Here is a 19589-nt window from a genome sequence, read left to right on the forward strand (position 1 = left end):
TTTTGAAATTATAATTTAGTTAAATAAATTAGATCTTAACCTTTTAAATATATTATATGTATTATTTAAATATTTAAAATATTTAAAAATAATAATAATAAATATTTTAAAAATTCTAGTAAATGAAATTTTAATCAAGTATGTTTGTAATTTACTATGGGCTATAAAAGTTCTATTGTTGATCCCTTTTAATTAAACCTATTATCATAAGGATCTAATGAGTCACCAAAAGGCCTAGAGAAAAAGAAGCCTAATGGATCCCACTCCAAACCTTGATAGGCTAGCACCAAGCCACCAATATTGGTTGAGCCTCCACCTTAGAGGAATATCCACCTCAATATGACACAACCACAAAGGATTAGGGGAAAATGAAGCCAATTATAGCCATTTGGCCAAATTTGAGAACCCCTCTCGATGGAGACCACAATCATAACAAGAGAGATGTTGCCCAAAAGAATCCAGCCAAGAACAAATTCTCTATAACAAAAATTCATTCAAAGTAACAAGGGGATAATTACAGTGGCCAAATCTAAGAGACCTAGCACTAAATCCATAAAATGAAAAATTCCCCACAGCATAATGAGGTAAATCTCATCTTGACGTTGGGCATTTCCTAGCCAAGCAATACAAGGATACCCAAAATCTCTCTGCAGGCAACAAAAAGTTAGAAGGACTGGGAGAAGAAAGATTTATAAATCCCCCTAAAGAAGAAATCTCATACATAGAGAATCAAATTTTAGCCATTGGAAGGGAGGCGCCAATACACAAGAAAGATTTATGTTCTTGCACAAAGCCCCATTGAACATTCCCACACAAGGACACCTGAAGACTACCAAATGAGGCAAGGATATGCTCTAAAAGTATCAAAAGTAGTGGAATCATACCCCCTTCATCTATCTCACTATCATTGTCATCACCATCTTTAGATCCATCACCTATAGTAAAAGACACAAAAACCCTAACGCTCTCCATTTTAGAATTTTATTTTATTTTTACTTTGTTATTCCTATAAAAAAAAATTCCTATTATTAAAAATTGCAATGTTATTGAATTTTGTAACAATATTTGTAACTAGAGGTATGCATTTTGTGCTCATAGACAAAAGAGGTTTCTTTTGGTACTAGAAAACTATGTTAGATAGGAGATAAAAATAATGAGAACTTTCTATATGATTTTTGATTAATTTTTTCTTTGATGGATTTGGTGGATATTGAATATAATGGCCCAAAGTCTATTTATTTCGTGTTTTTTTGTAATGTGACAGTTGTTATTTAGGTTAAGAGGCCTCTCCTATCATCTTATTAAAATGCATCTAACTCTTTATTTCAATTTTAACCATATTTTATCATTTAAATAACTATAAGTGTTTTCTTTTTAATTTGCCTATATCAATTGTATTCATACTTTCTATAAGCTTATGTATATATAATATATTTTTCAGGGTCATTTTTAACCCTTATTCAAATTTTTTAATAAATATATTGATAAAGTCAAGATCCCATTTCCATATACATTCAAGGGAAATGTGTTTTTTGACTATTTTTCAAAACCTATTATGGATACTAAACTTCTTATTTTTTACAATGTGAAAGCTTTTGAAAATTATTGATATATTGACATAAAAATATGTGAGAAAAATACTTTGAATTGCATAATATTAGTTGTGTTTTATTGAAGTTATTTTTGAAGGACTTTTGAGGGATAATTATTATGAAAATGAAATCATAGCTTAGCTATTTGAACTCATATCTTAAATATTCACATCATGTTGTAATAATAATGTTTCCATATAGTCTTAATAGGAGAGTAAACACTTTTGGACTAGTGTTCATATTTTGTCAATAGAATCTATATTACAAAGTGTGTGTTTAAGCTATAGATTTGATGGTGTGAAATTGATAAATTTTAACAACATAATGTTAAAGAATATAAAATCAATATCGTAAACTATATCAAGAAAGATAACATAGAATTTGTACCTTAACTTATGAGATTGGTGAGTTATGTGACCTAATACAAGGGTATTTATGAAAATATTAAGGATCAAATTTGTAGTTAGGAGGTCATATGTGTATGTCCCTCTAAAGTTCAGCCAAAAGAGTTAAAGACATATTATGGTAACCCTAGTCCATGTGTTTTTGCATGTGCAAAATATGGGGATGTTTGTCACCATCTACTCTAAAATCTTGTAATACACTTTCTATCTAATATAAACTTACATACCAAAAAAAAGGCATGGCTGAATGGTGGAGAGTAAGCTTTTTGAGTAGGAATGAGGGTGGTTGCAATAAGAAAGGTAGAAGTTTTCATCATTCTAGAAGGTTTAAACCATTTAGAAGGCATGAAGATTTGAACTACTATGGTAATAGAAATGGGAGATGGCAGGGGGAAGGGAGAAATTTTCAACAGAGGGCTCAATAGAAATAAGTGAAACAACAAAAGGAGGGGAGCTGGCAAAATGGAGAAGAAAGGAATCATTTCGATGGACACATAAGCCATCTAATGCATAGAGGTTCACATCCTTTGATCCAAGGGGAAAAGTATATTTTGGAGAGATTTTAAAACAAATGAGGAAACCACAAGCAATTAAAAACTAGGAGAAACAACTAATTGAGGACCAAAAATTGGTAATATGCATAGTAGAAAGGGTAGTTTTAGAACAAGACCCTATGAAGGAGAAGAGGAATTTATTGGAAATAAATTGGGAGGACCATGGCCTATAATAGAGAAGCTAAAAAACTATTGTGATGAAAAGTGGGGAACGATGAAAGACTTCAAAACTTTGGAGAATGGGTTATGTATGGTAACGATGGAGCTGACAAGAGATAGAGACTAGATTTTGAATGGGGACTATATTTCCTAAAAGGGTTTGGTTTTATATGAAAGCATGGGTACTAAATCACAAAGGAAATAATAAATCAATTTCCTATATGGGTGGGCTTAAGGAGCCTCCCTCAAGAATACTAGAATGAACCCTGTTATAGGAGGATAGATGATAAATTGGGGATATTTGTGAAGGTTGTGGAAATGGTTGATAAGGAAACTTTACAAATGTTCCCAAGAATATGTATAATGTGGAATGATTTTCATCCTATACCAGAAATGATTAAGGTTTTTCTGAAGGGGAAGTCTGGAGGTAACAGTTGTCAATAAAAGAAGGTCTAGTGGTGTGTGAGCATTGCCTATGTGAGGACTGTGAATCAAAAATGTATAAGCAAGAGAGACAAAAAAAGGGGAAGGAGGATGAAAGGTTACTAAATAGGGTAGTAGTGATGGCTGAAGAAAAGGAAGGCATGTAGGAAAGGAGAGAGAAAAGCTCAAGAGTGATTATTGTTAAAATGGAAAGTATTATGATCCAAAAAACTAGAGAAAACAATGTTAGAGATAGTGAGAAGGAAGGGGGAGAAAAAATGGTGAATGAGTAGGTTGTGATTTTTGGAGAGAAAATGCTTGGGAAGGTGTTGTAGGAAAGCCAAGAAGAGAAAAGAGTTGAAGTTGTAGTTCAAAATAAAGATTTTGAGGTAAAAGTGGGCAGCTTGGATTGATAGTGGATAGTGGGGGAAAGAGAGAAGGGGGGAGACTTAAGGATGAGAGAAGATCCTCAAGATTTAGTAAATGGAGAGGAACCCCAAACTATTAGAAGATAGGTATGTATTGAAGATGGTGGGGATGGAAATTTTGTGGAGTTGCATAGGGGCAATGAGAAGAGGAAGAATAGGCTTGTTACAGAAGGGGAAGAAGATAGGTGTGAGGTAGAGTTCTTTAAAGAAATTGAAATCTCCCCAATCAAAAACTTGAAGGGGTGGTCTGGAGCCTCTAGCTCTAATGAGAGATCAAAATGAGGAAGTAATGGATAGGGAGGATATGTTGGAAGAGGATTACCTTGGTTTGGAGGAGATGATGGCTGATCTAAAATTAAAAAAGGACCCTGGAAAAATTAGAAAGAAAGAGTCGCAAAGTTTAGGTGGTGGAAAGTCAAATGAGAGGAAGGAGAACAATCAATTCTTTAATCCAAATAGCAAGAAGTGAAAGAGGCCAAAGTAAGCTGAAGATGGGAAGGGGGAAAATCCCTTCTCAAAAGGGATGAAGATCCTTTCATAGAGTATCAAGGTTTGTAATGCCCCTAAAAAGTTTCACTTGATCAAGAGGGGCCTAGATCAAGCAATACTAGATGTGGTTCTTTTTTAGGAAACAAAGATAAAAGTGGATAATGTAGAAGGCACTAAAATGAAATTTGGGAAGTGGCAAAGTGAATGGGTAGTAGAAAAAGGAGCTTCAAGTGGAATGTGTGTTTTATGGAAGGAAGAATAGGTGATTTTTGTGGTGATGCAGAAGGAAAGGAATTCGAAATGGCTCAAGGTAAGTTCAAAACAACTAGCAACAAAATTTAATGTGATCAATGTGTATGGGCTGGTTCAATGTAGGGAGAAAAGAGTGTTATGGAAATCTTTAACAGAGGTAATGGAGGCTCTACAAGATGAAATCACAGTCTTGGGTGGTCTTTACAATTCTATTCTCTGTCCCAGGTAAAAAATGGGGGGGGAGAGGTTGGAGATCGACTAAATAGGAAGACTTCTTAGCATTTGTGACTAATAATGGGTTAGTGAATATCCCTTTTAAGCAAAGTGAATTCACTTGGAATAATAGAAGATCGAGGTTTGTGAATATTGTAGAAAAGATGGATAGATTTTTCTTGGGGGGGGATTGGATACAAGTTGAATGGATGGTGGAAGCTGAAATATTAACTATCCATCAATCGAATCATTTTCCAATTAGTCTAAGAATTTAGGAAGACTATTCCCCAGATAGATTCCCTTTAAAATTCAAAGCAATGTGGCTAAGAGAGGATGGCTTTAAGGGGTTGGTAGAACAATGGTGGAAAAATGCCCCAAATTATGAAGGGAATAAAGCTTTCATAATGTTTAAAAAGTTACAATATATCAAAGGTAATTTGAAGGTCTGGAACAAGGAATCCTTCCAAAATATTTTTAAAAGGAAAGAAGAGTTGTAACTATCATTAAAAGATTTAAATGAAAGAATACTCCTATAGGGAATGTGGGAGCAGGACTTCCTAGAAGAAAATAAGTTAAATAAGGAATATGAGAAAATATTATCAAGAGAGGAGGTGTATTGGAGGAAAAAATCAAGGGAGACATGGCTAAAGGAAGGAGACAAAAACACAATCTTTTTCCATAATTTAGTCAATGTGAGATGAGCACATAATAAGATTTTCTCAATAGTAAATTCTGAAGGGATGTTGGTAAATGGCCTGGAGGTAATAAAGAGGGAGGCTATACCCTTTTTTAAAGACAAGAGAAGGTTAGAGGAAGAAGGTGAAGTCTTGGATTGTATTCCTCATTTTGTTTTAGAGATGCAGAACAAAATATTATGTGTAGAGGTAACTAAAGAAGATGCAAAAAATGCTCTGTGGGCTTTAGGCAAGGATAAAAGCCCAAGACCGGATGGGTTTACATGAAGGTTTTTCAAATTCTTCTAGGACTACTTGGGGTATGAAGTGTGGGAGGTGGTTGAGGAATCTAGACAAGGGAGGTTTATTTTAAAAGGCATAAATAATACCTTCATAGCTTTAGTGCCAAAGATGGAAGCATGTACGAATTTTGAATATTTTAGGCCTATTTCATTATGTAATACTTTGCATAAAATCATCTCAAAAGTGGTTGCAAATAGATTAAAGTTGGTTTTAAGTGAGGTGATCTTGAAGGAATAGAGTGGGTTTGCACTAGGGAGATCTATCTTTGAAGGTGTTATAATAGCCCATGAAATGATTCATTCTATTAGAATAAAGAAACTATATAAAATGATGGTGAAATTAGATATAAGGAGAGCCTATGATGATGTGAATAGGGGTTTTCTATTAAAAGTCCTAAATAAATTTGGTTTTAACGAAGTTTGGATAAGGCAGGTCAAAGGTTGTTTGAGTTCTGTTTGATTCTTAGTATTGGTCAATGGCTTCACTTAAGGTTTCTTTGAGTTAGAAAAGGGAATAAAACAAGGGGATCCTTTGTCCCCATTTCTCTTTATCATTTTAACTAAAGTATTAGGGAGATTGATTAGTGTAAAGAGAAATAGAGACCTTTGGAAAGGTGTGAAAGTGGATAGGGGTGTAGAAGCTATTTTCCACCTCTAGTTTGTGAATGACACCTTTTTAATAGGGGAAGCCTCAGAGTAGGAAGCTAGAATGATGAAAAGGACTTTGGAGACTAATGGCAAAGTTTTAGGATAGTAGATTAACTAGGCAAAATCAGAGATTTTTTTTTAATACCCCTGTAATTAAAAAGGTTGTAATCTATAGACTTCTTAATATAAAGCAAGGATTACTTCCAAGTAGATATTTATGGATCCCATTTTTCCAAGGTGGAAATAAAAGTGATGTGTGGAAGCGTTTAGTAGAAAAGTGTTTTAAAAAACTAGAAGGATGGAAGGGTAAGTGGTTGACATCAGTGGTGAGAATTTTAATGTTAAAATCAATAGCTTTTTTAGTCCCAATTTTCTCAATGATGTGTCTAAAAATCCCAAAAAAGGTAATTAATAGTGTGGAAAAATATATGTGTTGAATCTTTTGGAGTGGTGCAGGGGAATGTAAGAAAATACCTTTGTTAAAATGGGAGAAAATATGTAGACCAAAAAATAATGGGGGAACTAGAATAAGAGACTAGAATATTATGAATATAGCTTTAGGAGCTAAATTAGTGTGGCAGATGGTCATTGATGTTGATCAAACATGGAAAAAGATTCTAAGGGGAAAATATTTGGATTCAAATGAAGGAACAAGGATTTTAAAAGTCCAAAATCCCTTAAAAGGTTTAGCCATTTGGAACTTTATTATTTCATGTTGACATGTCATAACAGACCACATTTTATGGGTGATTGGTGATGGTAACCAAGAAAATTTATCAGAGGATTCTTGGAATGATTATAAGGCTCTAGATAAAGAATGTCAGGATGGTGATATGAAAGAAAAATAATGTGGTCTATGGGGGGGGTGGGGGAGTTAGAGGTTACTTAATTGAGAATGAAGGTATCCTAGGTAAGTTTTGGGAATGGAAGGATTACAGGGTAGAAATCCTTTCTCAAGGGAAACAACAATCCCTTAAAGATATTTTCACTCAAAGGAGAGTCTATATAATTACTAGAAGGGATAAGATTAGTTGGTGTGTTGTAGCTTTTGGAAATTTTTTGTAAAACTAGGCTATGAGTTAATTACAAATAGAGAGGATGTTAGTTTTGAAGCGAGTGATTTATGCTAGCATAAAGAGATTTTTCCTATGGAAAGAACATTTTCATGGTTAGCCATTTAAGGTAGAGTTCTGACTGGGGAAAGGAGGAAGATATTATGATTTCAAGGCCCAACTAAATGTGTGATGTGTGGTAAAGAGGAAGAACCTATGCATCATCTATTGTTAAACTATCAGGTAGCAATGAAATGTTCAAGTTATATCCAAAACAAGTTGGGATGTATAAGACCATGGAGTCCTTCTCTAATGGGGTTCTTCATTTCATGGCCAAGAATGAGTAAAAGAAATATGTTGGAAAGTGTGTGGAGGATAAGCCCTTCAATTGTAATATGAGAGATATGGAAGGAGTGAATTAGAAGAATCTTTTAGGAGGTGAATGAATGGGTGAAATAGCTCTTGAGAAGGATTAACCACTCTATTAAAGAAGTGGTAAGTAAAATGGCTTTTAAGAAGGATTTATTAAAGAGTTTTTTTATGAGAAAAGATAGAGATATTTAGAAGGAATGGCTAGGGATCAAAATCAGATAGGCTAGAGCAACAAGAAGGAGCATTTCAAAGCTAGAATAGAGAGAAAAGGAAAGGTGGAAAGCTCTACATGAAGGATGGATAAAAGTAAACTTTGATGGGGTTGCAATGAGTAATCTAGGCAAATCAGGGGTTGGTTGCATAGTGAGAGATCATAAAAGAGAGACTTTGGCAATAGGGGCAAATAGATTACTAGATGGCACTAATAATGAAGTTGAATTCCAAGTAGCACTATTAGCAATTCAATGTGCTAAGAAGGGGGGGGGGGGGGTGGGTAAAAGTTATTGTGGAAGGAGATTCCATGGTGGTGGTGGAAGCTATAAGAAGTAATAAGATCTCAACTTAGCACTTAGAAATTTTTTTAATAGTTGTTAATGAGGAGCTAAAATTGTTGGAGGATTTTAAAGTGTGGCATGTTTTTCGAGAGGCTAATAGGGAAGGAGGTCAGCTTTCAAAGTGGGTGAGATATTGTTTGGTGGCAAGATTAGAGTTTTTTGAATGGTGTAGTCATTGGGAGGGGATTTTGGGTGATGATTAAAGTAAAAAGGAAATATAAGTTTAAACCATTGTGTTAAATGATCAAGTGGAGGATGACAATTAAAAGGACTATTAGAATAAAGTAAGGAAGAAAGATATGGGTCATTTGCAATAATTTCTTGCATAATGAGAAGATGGACTAAAAAGAAAAGGATAGAAAGATTAATTTATTTGGTCAATGGAAGAAAGTGCAAAAAAGTGAGCTAATCAATATGCTATAAATAAAGTAGTCAAAAAGGTAAATGTTAACAACCTTGAATAGTAAATTGCATATTTGGAGAAAGTGACAAGAAAGGAAATTTAGAGGGAGTAGATGGAAGCTACCTTCACCTTCAGGATGGCCAAATAGAAAAAGGTGCTTTATGTCCCAATTCAAAATCAGAGATTGTGGTTGTTGCTTCAATGCCCATCACAAGGTGTCTTGGAGGTGGTTAAGGGAATGGTGGGGGAATTGTTCCAAAATTCAACCCACCACTAAAAAATTAATGTGGATATTGTACCAATGGTGATGGTGTGGGGATTGGAATTGGCATTTTCAGAAGAATAAGTGGAATGGGTGATGAAGTCACTATTCCCCAAAGATTTGATTGTTGGGATTGACTCTTTTCTAGAATGGGCATGGTCGAAGAAGGGCTTCAATTACAGTGAGTGCTTTGAAGATGAAGAGGAGGGCGAAGCAGGAGGAAAATTTAACTTCATTTGGTGGCAAACTAGGGTGGACAAGGAAGCTTACAAGGAAAAAATAAGAGTGGAATGGCTAAGGTTGGTGGACAAGATCCACCTTTTCAAAGAAAGGGAGGGACGGAAGGTTACTGGGTTTTTGGTCTTCCATTCAAGATGCTGGAGAACTGTAGGAAACAAGGAGAAAAGAAGGGTGGTGAGGGTTCTAGTCTTGGTAAAGGAGGAAGAATGAACTGAAAGGGTGATAAATTTTCCTTTTTCTTTTTGTTTTTGTTTTCATCGATGAAAACTAGAGAAATGGGGTTTAAATTTTAGGTTTTCAAAATGGTTTTTTGAGCGACAAGCCTATGGTAAAGAACAATGTAAGAATTCAAAGGATATAGCAAAAGGTGGGTAGCCTATAAATTATAGTAAAAAAGATGTGGGGATTGGTTTTGATGGTGAATTGTAGAATGTGAAGCAACAAAGGACTTTTAAAGGAAGGATTAGCCAATAGAAAAGAGGTATAGTAAGCATAGAAAGTGAAGACTGGTGCAATTTTTGGATAGAACCAAAGAAGGGTAGATAATAAGAATTTTTAAGGGTTTCATATCTAATCTTTTCAATGTCAATATTGTCATGTATAATATGTTAAGCCTTATTAAAGGGAAAATATTTGAATAGGATTGCAAGATAGGTGTGTAGATGAAGGTGGTATAAGGTGTAAAAAGACTTGGATTATATATATATATATATATATATATATATATATATATATATATATATATATATATATATATATATATATATATATATATACATTTATCTTTTTCTCCCTACAATCATGATTTTAACCTAGAATAATATTATTGTGTTTTTTATTTCTATTATTAAACCTTGCAATGGTATAGAATTTTGTAACAATAGTTGTAACTAGAGGTATGCATTTTGTGCTCATAGACAAAAGAGGTTTCTTTTGGTACTAGAAAATTATGTTAGATAGGAGTCGAAATAAAAATAATGAGAACTTTTTGTATGATTTGTGATTAATTTTTTTCTTTGATGGATTTGGTGGATGTTGAATATAATGTCCCAAAGCCAATTTCTTTGGTGTTTGTTGTAACATGACAGTTGTTATTTAGGTTAAGAGCACTCTGTATGCCATCTTAATAAAAATGCATGTAACTCTTTATTTCAATTTTAATCATATTTTGTCATTTAAATATTTGTAAGCATTTTAATTTTAATTTTTCTATATCAATTATATTCATACTTTCTATAAGCTTATGTACATATAATATACATTTTGGAGTCATTTTTTAATCCTTATTTAATTTTTTTAGTAAATATATTTTTTAAGTCAAGAGCTCATTTGCATATATTTTCAAGGGAAATGTGTTTTTTGACTATTTTCCAAAAACTATTATAGATACTAAAACTTTTTTTTAACAATGTGGAAACTTTGGGAAATTATTGATATATTGACATAAAAAAATGTGAGAAAAATACTTTAAATTGCATGATGTTAGTTGTGTTTTATTGAAGTTGTTTTTGAAGGACTTTTAATGGATAATTATTAAGGAAATGAAATCATAGCTTAGGGATTTGAACTAATATCTTAAATATTCACATCATGCCATAAAAATAATGTTTCCATATAGTCTTAATAGGAGAGTAAACACATTTGGACTAGTGTTCATATTTTTTCAATGGAATCTATATTACAAAGTTTTTGTTTAAGCTATAGATTTAATGGTGTGAAATTGATAAATTTTAACAACATAATGTTGAAGAATAGAAAACCAATATATTAAACTATATCAAGAATGATAACATAGAATTTGTGCCTTAACTTACAAGATTGGTGAGTTGTGTAACCTAATACAAGGGTGTTTATACAAATATTAAGGATCAAATTTGTAGTTAGGAGGTTATATGTGTATGTCCCTCTAAAATTCAGCTAGTGTCGAAGACATATTATGGGAACCCTAGTCCATGAGTTTTCGCATATATGAAATATGGGGATGTTTGTCACTATCTACTCTAAAATCATGTAATACACTTGCTATCCAGTATAAACTTACATATACAAATAAAAGGAAGGTTATGTTGTATAGGTCCTCAAGGTTAACACCTTATGTTTTCCACCTTGATTATTATTTTTGAGGAGATTGATTATTCAATGCTAAGAAACTTCTCTTGGTTTTGTAATATGATAGCATTGCATCCCATGCTTATTTACTGATTTGCATGAATATTTATGTTCCTTCCATCCATTTGATGCACTCAATTGGTCTTCTTGTCACTTCATGGATGAATGTTCATTCAGAAATTGGATTTTTGATCTTATATTTATTTCTTCTACCTTTTGTAATCTAACCCCACCTAAATTGGTGATGGAACTTCAAGTTATAATCAAAATTATGCCAACCCTTTAAAAGACAATCTTATAGATAATTTTTGAGTTCTTATTGGTTCTCTTGAAATAAATTTGGTTTCCAAATATTAATTCTTTACATAAAGTATATCAATCCCTTTTTTCCTTGATATATAAAATATATTTATATGCATCTATCTTTTTCTCCCTACAATCATGATTTTAACCTCGGGACAATTGCTCGGGTTCTTTTTTCTTTATATAGGTATAATATAAAAACATATTAGATGCATTCATATTTCTTCCCTGTCACATTATAAGTGCTTGGGTTACTGACCTCATATTCCAGTATGTGTGGAATTGAAAACATCTTATGTTCTAAGTAAATATTATAGAGTTTGTTATGTTTCTTATAGATGTTAAAGCCAAGGCATTAGGTCAAATCATTTATTTTAGTTTTGGGCATGGCATCTTCTCAATTTCATCCCAAACAGCTATTAAAACATAAATACAGCTATAAAAAAATAAATACATGACTATTAATCTTCTTAAAATTCTTAACCTTTACAACTTCTCTCAAAAAAATTTACAAATGAAAAAAGTCACTTTTCACTGTCATTAAAAAAGGGTTGAGCCTTCCGTATAAACTGGGCATGATTTTCAATTCTGACATAGTGCCAGTTTTATGACCATAGTAGAAGTGTAATGTGGTCAATTGTTTTGTGGAAAACAGGATCACGGGAGTGTACATGGCAACATGATGTGGGTGTGCAAGGGGATGGACGCTCTGTTAGGGTACATTTGCACTAGCAGCAAGGCAGAGTACAGGCTAGGCATAGTAGCAAGGGTAAACAAAAGAGTTTACCCTTTAGCCATTTCCTTAAAACATCTTGAGTACAAAAGAAGATTAAGAATAACTTCATCTTAGAGCAAATAAAGTTTGAACAAAGTAGAATATTTTTAAAGTTGGGCAAATTTTCTTGTCAGAATTGGATGGGACAATGAAGCATCCCAAAGATGTTTTGGTTTAAACTTGCAGGAGTCGTTGTCATGAGATAGAAATAGATAGTCAGAACTTCAGAGACATCATCTCATCATTGGAGATCTTAGATCACTAAAAGCTTTCAATTTATTAATGATCTTGTCAATCAAGTCTTTCAAGCACTGATGTTGTCACTATCTCTATACATATGTATTAATGATGTCAGATTTGTTGTTATACCAGCCATGTATGTCTTCACCTTAGAATAAGGAGAATGTGTGATATATTAAGATTTCTAATGTTCTCTAATGGAAGTGGGAATATGAGTGGAATAGGCATATGTAAATTTGTAAAATTTCAAATTTCCTATTTGGGTGGAGCAAATCAAAATTGTGAATAAGAACACATATTCCAATTTTGGCCCAAAAATAAGCATTTTTAATTCCATTTAAATAGGTGGAATTGGAATACGTATTCCTATTCCAATTTTATTTATTTTAAAAAACATAAATTTTTGGGTCCCTGAATTCCCCATCAAATTCTAACAAAACCAAACAAGAATAGGAATACATATTCTTATTTTCTATTCTAGAATAACAATTTCAAAATACGTATTCATATTCTCATATTCTTATTCCATCAACCAAACAAACTTATTGTGAGTGAAGCTTGATATCACATTGAAGCTTGGTTATTTAATTTTATTTATATTTATTATGAGCAATTAATGTTAACTTTTATTGATTTTTTTATCAAGTTTAGATATGTGGTCATGGAATTGAAATAAACAAGTATGAATATTACATTTGAATATAAATAAGCTAAGCATATTGGAGTGATATATCTAAGACCAAACATTAATTCATTTGAAGTCAATTGGATATTAAGGACTATTACTTCAATGTTTTATCTGCATATAAAGTCTACAATTATGGAATTAAATTTGCACCATCTACATACATTATTTTAGGTTTCCTTGCATGCTCATTTATTACTTTCAACATTTGATTTCATTCAACTAAATTAACAATAGAGATTTGATCAAGAGAGAATCCATTTAGCTACCTTATTTTTTTGTTCTCTTGTAGTCTCCAAAATGTTGATGATAAAAATATCTACACAATCAACTCTAGAAAATTGTTATGTACCCCTACAAAATTGTTACCTTAATGGTGTCTATAGAATCCACCCACTTTTAAATACAAAAGTTCACTTAAAATCTACATGTGTCAAGTGAGATCCATAGAAAAGTTTAGTTTGAAACTTCTAAAGATGAATGGTTCATAAGAAACAATACTTGGTGAAGGTTTTGCAAATGGGGTTACAAGATTTTGGTTTAACCATGGAGGAAACTTCATAGTTAAGTGCACTCAAGTTGGAGTAGTACTAGGATGGGTGACCTCCTAAGAAGTCCCGGTGCTTCACCCTTGTGAGCATCACCTAGATCCAATGAGTGCTAACTGTTCCATTTATTCTAATGAGAGATAGATCCATGTTGAATCACTACTCATGATACATTAGTCAATGATTTTGACTCAAAATCACATAGTTAAATCATGATAGCAATATCACAGTTTGACTTGCTATGGAAATTATCTCCTACTTATCAATTGATGAGCTTAAGGGGCTTTCTAATGAATGGTTCATAAGGCACAACACTAGGTGAAGGTATTGCAAATGGGGTTGCAAGCTTTGAGTTTAACCATGGAAGAAACTTTGTACTTAAGTATGCTCAGGCTAGAGTAGTAGGGTAAAAGCACAAACCTATGTCACCCTTTTGTAAAGGAAAAGGCTAACAAAAGTATAATTGTTCACCTTCCATTACATAAAACTAGTACTATTATTTAAAATTTTAAAATGAAGTAAACTAATGAAATGTGTAGAAATGGATGAAGTTTAGGATCATAACCTTTAATAATTATTTGGATTAAGAATTGATATGTTTTCCTAATTTTTATAGATAATTTTTAGTTGCTTAAAATTAGGGGTCTAGTTCCCACCACAAAATTAAATGGAAATAACTTATTTCCCTTCGATCTTAGACTATGTTATAGATATAATATATAGCTAGAACAATCAAAAAAAAAATTGGCTTTAGACCTATATTTTCTCTTTTATAATTATTCAAAATTCAACTCGCCTAAAATCGATAGTTTTCATCTCCCACCACATTTTTTAAAATAAATCTATTATAACTAGAAGGAAAATTAAACATTCTAGAAGAGGACTATCTCCTCTAGAATGTCATATAATTTATTTATTTTTTGGATATGATTTAATATTTTTTCTTTCTCAAAATCAACATCATTTTGACTATTAAAATACATGCTTTTAGAACTTTTTAATTGCAATATTCTATATCTAATTAAAACACAATAAACTCTATATGAGAATATTCTTAACTTTGAGCTTTATAAAATGGTGTTTATATCTTATTAAAAAGATATCATAAAAACTACTAAGATTTATTGAAATGTCAATTTTCTGAAATAATTTTATTTCTTTAGTAATTGGATACAAACTAGTATAAAACACTAGTACATTTCCACTAGTTTTTATACCAAAATTTTTTACCAAAATTATGATTTCATCTTCTTCTTTTTTACATCCCCATGTTGCTCAAAATTTTGATCAAATGAGAGTTTTATGCCCAAGTTGGTCAAAATTTTGACCAACTTATGTTTTCCCATGTTGGTCAAAATTTTGGCCAATTCGGGTCATAACAAAAAAAGAAAAATATATATAAATTATATTATGTTGTATGTTATATTTTGAGCGGCAAAAGCAAGACCATGGTTTCATTTGAGTAACGTTGAGGTCTTCACCTATGAGTAATTTTGGGGCTTTTCCCATCTTTGTGCTTTGCACAGACCAGCTATCATAGGTCACTACTTCATGGGGGCATATCTAAGTATGCTGAGTGGAACTGCCTAGAACTAGTCCTGGAGCTAGAGGAAGGTGCTAGTTCAACTATGAATTCAATTGATTCAGGTTCTTCTTCTCTTCCATTAGAAACCTTTATGTGTATATCTACCTTGGAGGAATATGAAAATGGAATGGTGCAAGTTATTCTAGAATTTGCTTTCTTTATTTCTCTTACGTATCTTGGATAGAGTAATTGTGTACTTTGTTCTCTACTCTAGCTACTTAGACAGAATGGGGTGATAGAGAAGTGGTAGATGGAATGGAGGCACAATTAGTTGGAGACTTCATAATCAACCATGCTAGCCCCACCACTATGAGTCCTACAAGTGAAGCAATGGGAACCTAGCTAGGAAGTGATGGCATTGCAAAGATTTTTTTCCTTACCAATTCTCACTATCTCTACATGGCATAAAATCATGTCTCTTAGAATTCATTTCTATGAAACTTCTTGATCAATAAACATTTGACAACTCCTCATATTAAATCCCTCTCATTTAGAAATGCAAAGGATTCAACATTCCTTCCAAATATCTTCTAGAATTGGTCAAACATTATTATCCCTCTTTGTTACTACTCCAACAGTAAAATCGCGTTGCTGATATATCCATAGCAATGCCATTCCATATTTTTTTATCTTGATTACTTCCTCATATCATTCCAAAACCATTCTTTTCATTTCTCTTTCTCTACTTAAGTGTGCCTTTTTCCTCTTATTCATCTAATTCAATCTTAAGGAAGCCATCCAATCTTTAATTAAAAAGAAACATCTTCTCAAGTCTACTTCAACTTCCTTCATTAATAATTGTAGATATTCTCTTTTTCCCTTAGCATTCTCTCTTCTCATCATGTTGCTCACTTCATTTCTTCATCTTTTTCCAACTCCATTTCTTTTCAATAATGCTTTTTACACACTATCCAACTCTTTTTCTGCATTTGACAATTGGCATCTTCCTACCCCTCTTATTTCTTGTTAGACACATTGTGCCAATCTTGATTTTGGAACTCAATTTAATGGATCTAATTTATTTTAAATTAGGTTTAATATTCACATTACCAAACTCAACCAAGCCAAAGGCATATTCACATAATATCTCATAGCTTGATTTCCATGTATTCATTGAAGAGCATACATATTATCTACTTGACTATATGCAATATTGATTCAAGTAATGGTGGAGATGATACTTGTTTGTTAATACAAAAACTCTCAAACTAGCCTAGGCTTCTTAGAAGCCTACCTAAGCATAACATATGCTATCCCCTTCAATTCTCTAAAGTTAGAGACAAGGTGACTAGAGTATTCCTTGTGCCACTTGAATCACCTATTCTAGTTGTCTCTACCTATACCTTCAAAAAAAAATCACACAAAAACCTCTCACACCTCACCACACAACACCTCCATCACCTCACACCTCTAGGATCTTTATCAACACCATATCCCTATAAGCTTCCAAAGAAATTGACTCATTTCCAATATAGTACCTTCACTATTCATAAGGTTCTAGACACCTTAGAGGCTTCACAACACTAATACAAATTTCTCTAGCTTATAGCCTCCCTTGGAAGGTAGATTAAGAACTCAAATTCTCCAAAACACCTCTCAAACTATAGGCAAATTGAGATATCTCTTACTAATATTGACATAATTCCAAGATTATGGATTCCCACTATAGGCTGAGTATAAAAAAAGAAGCCTAACAAACATCTATTCTTTATAACCTTACTTACTCTCCAAAAACAACAACACAAAAACTTTCAAATAACATTACCTTGTCAAAGTCAATGTCAAGCTTCTAACTTTCAAGCTTCCACTCATTGGTAGATGACAAAATTCACAAACTCGTGCAATTGTGAAGATTTATTTATTGACTAAAGTAACTTCCCCCATGACTCCATTTCTTTTTTTCTCTACTCTCCTCAAGATTACTCTATACTCTAAGAATGTGTAGTAGTCTTCATATGGACAACTCCAACCAAGACATTGTCATGATTTCTTTTGCAGAATGTTGATTCACAATTTTTGTGTTGCATATGATAGCAATTAGCATGTTGATTCATAGCTTAAGGAATCAATATAAGGTGTCTACTTAATGGGAGGGAAATCTAAAATATCCACATGCCTTTTAAGTTCTCCCAAACTTTATATAATAAAAGTATGCAACTATTGTGATTAACAATTCTGAAAACTATAAATAATCTAATGCTCAACCCATAAATACAAAGAACCATATTACTAACTCATGATATGCTTCTTTCATATTGATCCACACCTTCAATAACCTTGACAAGGAAGGTTAATAATCACTAAAACCACGAGAAAGTAAGGAATAACATAATGTTGTAAACAAATATCAGAATATGTATCAGCATGTTTTTATTCCACATCTCTTCTACTTCTCTATACCCTTTTTCCAAATGAAATTACATTTCTTTATATCAAAAAACAAGACCTTTCACCTCCCTAATAAGTTTGAACAAGATGAATGACTATTCACCTTCTAGACTTTGTTAATTTTGTAAAGAAAATGTTGACAACATTTCTTGGCAATTTTTACATTTTTTCACATTTTGCATTTTATGTTCTAATATACTTTCCTAGGTACCTTAAAAGGTTTATCATCATCTTATGATGTTTGACACCATCATATATTCCATTTATTCCTTTGCATGGCATTTTCCCACGTTTTACTCCCTATGACTCATAATACTTAAAACACAAAATTGGTCAACATGACCTTAATTTGAACACCTAATAAAATGATATGAAACAACTAATTCTTAATCTATCAAGACTCAAAATATACTAAATAAGACTCAAGATTCCATGGGAGATGGTCAGAGTGCCCTACACCAAATGTGCTAGACATTACAAGGCTCAATTTGTTCTTTGGTGCATGAATAGTAAGATATACTTCTGCAATGAGAGAAGTCCCTTGATTCCAATATGATTTAACTTGCCATTTTCTCACTCAAATAAACTTCAAATACAACCACTGAAACTTATATAGCTAAAGCAACATAAAAATGCAACTTCTCATCATGTAGATGGTGTATCTACACATCAAATATAATTTCATGGTTACTTACATTGCATTCCATATATGTAATCCATTAATGATACCAAATTTACTACCAATCCATCCAAGAATTACATAATATATTAATCCTTCAAAATAAGGAACATAAAGTGCACATTTTTCAATCAATAGGCTAAGTATATCCTCCTAATTAAACATCGACACTATCAATAAGGTTTTACATGGGTGAGTGTTACATTTGGCTAATTTTAGACCCGGTCCCAAGTAGAAAGGACTACCTTTAACAAAAGAACCTGAATGGGAAGGTAACATGATCCCTACACTATCTAGGCATGAATTACCAATTAATCTTCAAATGATTATACTTATTTTTTATTATCCCCTTGATGGGTTTCTTGATTGAATTAGTAACGACATTAATTAGTTATGTTGACATGAATTACTTTTGTTGGACCAAGGAAGCCATCAAGGTCTGCAAATCCCAATTAAAAAATGTCTAGTCAAACTAGTCCACTCTTGATAAATATGAATCTAGTTCTTCCATGTTTAAAAGGAATCTAATTCTTCCATGTTAGGATAGCTAAAGCTAAATCTATTTAGGATAGCAATTTCTAACATTACATTTTGGATCTTCGATTTTCTATAGGGTATATGCACCACATACATTAGATTTTGGATTTTCTATAGGGTATATGTAGTGCAAACAGGTAATATGTTTCTTGATATAAATATTCTCATGTTGATATCTTATAATTTGGTTTTATAACATGGCTAAGTACAAATTTTCAACAATACTTTAAATCCTTTACTCTGTTTTAGGTTATACAAGATTAAAAAAAAACCTTAATTTAATTTTTGCTCTCACTACTTATGATTTCTTTCTATTGTCATAAAATTCCTCTTTGGTCTTTAGGGCCTATTTGTCCTGGTTTGTGTTGCATTGGATCTCTACTGGGTAAGTACAAATTTTTTATAATCCTTTATCCTTTACTCTATTTTATTATTTAGATTATGCAAGATAACAAACCCCTTTATTACCTTTGAATCATATTTTCCAAGCTATCCTATGCATTTTCTTTTAAGTGTTACATTATTTTAAAAGGGCTCTTAATTCATGATTCCTTTTTGTTCTTGAAGCTAATAAATAGTTGATCATCAGGAGGGATCGATTAGTGAACTAACATGTGACAAAGAATGATTGCATCGAGCATGGGTACAATTTTAAGTAAGAAGCAACCATTTTCCATCGAGTTGCCTTTCATGCCTTTGTTGTTTATTGTATTTTGAGT

The sequence above is a fragment of the Cupressus sempervirens genome, chromosome 8 (assembly GCF_028749045.1).
Source record: "Cupressus sempervirens isolate cs-2001-9-10 chromosome 8, ASM2874904v1, whole genome shotgun sequence".
Classification (NCBI taxonomy): domain Eukaryota; kingdom Viridiplantae; phylum Streptophyta; class Pinopsida; order Cupressales; family Cupressaceae; genus Cupressus; species Cupressus sempervirens.